Source organism: Sciurus carolinensis, chromosome 14 (genome assembly GCF_902686445.1).
Source record: "Sciurus carolinensis chromosome 14, mSciCar1.2, whole genome shotgun sequence".
In the NCBI taxonomy this organism is placed as follows: domain Eukaryota; kingdom Metazoa; phylum Chordata; class Mammalia; order Rodentia; family Sciuridae; genus Sciurus; species Sciurus carolinensis.
The window spans coordinates 39,372,000-39,375,168 of NC_062226.1; the positions used below are offsets into that span (position 1 = coordinate 39,372,000).

The 3,169-nt window shown below is 35.0% G+C and overlaps 1 pseudogene; it reads right to left on the reverse strand.

Moving 5' to 3' along the window:
- Window positions 1-2,051: 2,051 nt before the first annotated feature.
- Window positions 2,052-2,906, reverse strand: LOC124963970 (interleukin-1 receptor-associated kinase 1-binding protein 1-like; annotated as a pseudogene).
- Window positions 2,907-3,169: the final 263 nt, after the last annotated feature.

Sequence of the window (3,169 nt, forward strand, 5' to 3'; positions counted from 1 at the left end):
TTTATCAAATATGATGGAACCAAATATCTTATGAAGTCATGGCTAAGAAAAATCTGCCCACATGATTAAATTTTAATTGTTTCAGGTCTACTTAAGAAAAGTAGGTAGTGATGAACACTATATCCTGGAATATTTTGTTGGAAAGAAATATTGATATATGAATATCAAGACCTACCAAAGGAAAAACCCTATGTCCTAGATATATGGAGAATGGAAAGCATATGCTGTAACAGACTTAGGATACAATCACTTGAAGATAATATATAATGCAATAGCAATGGCATGTACTTGTTAAATAGCTTAAGGATCATTATATATCAGTGTATGTCCTTGCATTGTTTAAACAGGTAACTAATAGCTTCTTATGGCTCTCAAGTACTTTAAATGTGGCAGTGTAACTAAGGTAACTAAGGAAGTATACTTTAAATTTTTTTTTTTTTTTTTTTTTTTTTTTTTTTTTTTTTTTTTTGCGGTGCTGGGGATTGAACCCAGAGGTCTTGTGCTTGTGAGACAAGTACTTTACCAACTGAACTATATCCCCAGCTCTTTAAATTTTTTAATTTAAATTAATTTCAAAACTGATATTTGATCTAGTTACTGGATCTTTTAAGCATGTTTGGAACAACTTCGGCATGTGAATCAATTTTTCAAGCTGTACATTATAGGGATTTAATACGGATCAAGTATTTATGATAAAAATTTAGCATCTGAATTGAAATGTGCTATAATGTAAAAGATACACTGGATTTTAAAAGACTTAGTTAAAAAAAGAATATTAATCTCATTAATAATTTTTGAAATATTTATTATATACCAAAATGATAATACTTTAGATATACTGGCTCAAATAAAATGTTATTAGTATTAGTTTTAACTGATTTTTGTTTTACTTTTACAATGCATGTACTAGGATATTTTACATTACATATGCAGCTTGTACTGTATTTGTATTATGTGGGTGCTAGAATCATCTAAGAAGCCCTGTAGAAGAGTCTAATTCATGCATTATGTCAGTTTTGGGCATCACAGTATTTTCCTAGTATACCTCCTTGTCCTTTTATTCAAAAGTATTGTTTATCATTTTTTTTTTTGTTAATGTTGTGAAGTTATTGGTTTGCATCTTCATAAAATGGTCTGGACCTAGTAAGAAAATTATTAGATATATTGAGAAGGAGAGTCCTCTATGAATTTCCTCCTCCTACATTTCTTGCTAGGTGTGGCAAGAATGCAAGACTTTACCTGAGCTATTTCTCAGGACTGAGTTCCACAGTAAGCCTCTTTGAAGGATGAAGCAATGTCTCCTTTCAGGACAAGGAGAAGGTTTGCTTTTGCTCATAAATAAAAAGCAATGAATTTTTCCAGTTCAGTAGTCCTCAGCTATAAGAAACCTGCTGTTTGAGTAACTATAATGTTTATGGCCATATTGTGCTTCCCTTTGTAACTCAGGACAATGGAAACCAATGACAATATGCTGATGTTCCTGCTCCTTGTTCCATGAGTAATAGAACTTTGTTTCTGTCCCTGGAGTCTCATGTATTCTGTCAGCATCCCAGAAACTGTAACAGGCTGAATTACTAACTTGTAAATAGCTAAAATCATGAATTTAGAAAATGATGGGCTATAAAAATTCCTTTTATATGTAAGGATTTTTATCTTTGAAAATTTTAATTTGTGGAAGCCTAGTTTTTATATAAAAATGTGGCATCATATAAAACAGATGAAATAAAAGTGTCAGTTGTTTTCCTATATTGATAATATTATATATTGATATATTATACATTGATAATATTATACATGTATGAATTGTTGGTATACAGAAGTGTGCCCATATTACTTTTATTTCCCAAGAACATTTCTCAGTAAGTTCTTGAAAACAGAAAAGGTGAACATCCTCTGGAACTATATTCAAGGACTGAAAGATCTTATAAAGAAACAGTTTATCTATTACACGATATATATACTTAGGACAAAAGGAAACTTTATAAAAAGTACAAAAATAGATTAAAAAATACAAATACAATATATTTTGTTTGGAACTTTAGAGATTTTTTTCCTTCTCTTTCCTCTACCTCAAGAGTTTTAAGTACTTTTGAAGCAGCCTGTATTGTTGCACTTCTGATTTTTTGTTGAACTGTTAATGAACTTGAGAGTCTGGATCATCTGGTTGGTCATCCCATTGTTTTGTTTCTTCTTTGATTAGTAAAGGTTTTCCCAGGGTTTGACCAACAAAGTTACAGACTTCTTGAGCTTTGTGCCATGCATTCTCAACCGCAACAAGAAAGGCTTGCATGGAAGATTCTCAACAGATCCTGGAGTATGATAGAATTGGGGTGGGCTGATGACAACAAAGTTATCTAGCTTTTCAACAAGGAAATTATAAATATTTTCATTTTCCAAATTCAGTAAATGTAATGCGAACTTCTGCTTCCAGGTGATAAGCATTTTCCACTCTTCTAAAATTTTTGTCACAGTTACATTTTCTGCTTTAGTAGTCGAGAGTATGGCCTTTGGGGTCAAAGTTCATGAAGTCTACACTGGGCCACCTCCCAGATGTGAGCAAGTTACCTGCCAGGAATCGCTCTGGTCCTGAGAGTTCTCTGCAGACCCTGCTGCTGGAGACACTGCGTGATGTGGTCTAGGCCCGGCCAGCACCCTTCTTGGCCTCCAACACTGCCTCCTTGGTGCTGCTCCCTGGCACTGCCACTAGTGCCCTGTCAGGGCCAGCAGACACCTCCGCAGTGCCACTCACGTGCACTTCGCGGGTCTTGGCTTGGGCCTGTGCTGAGGAAAGGGGGTGGCAGACATCGTGCAGCGTTTGTCCACCAGGGATCAGATTGTTCTCTCCTATCAGCCCAAGGAACCAGTTCTACGAACACGCACCATGGAAAAGCCAGCTGCAGCGACATAACTAGGGCCGCTGCATTTCCATGGCAACTCCCGGCAGACTTGAACAACTTTTTTCCGGTAACATATAGAAGAAATCAACTTGGGAAGGGATGCAGAAAATTGGGAAGACAATGAATAAATGGGTCTAATGTATATAGCAAAACAGTGTGCCTAACGACTTCCTAATGCATGTTTATTTCAAATGCGTAAATTTCAGAGTTCCATATTAAGCTACAAATCAATAGCAAAAATAATTAGAAATTTGTCATATATTTATAAATTA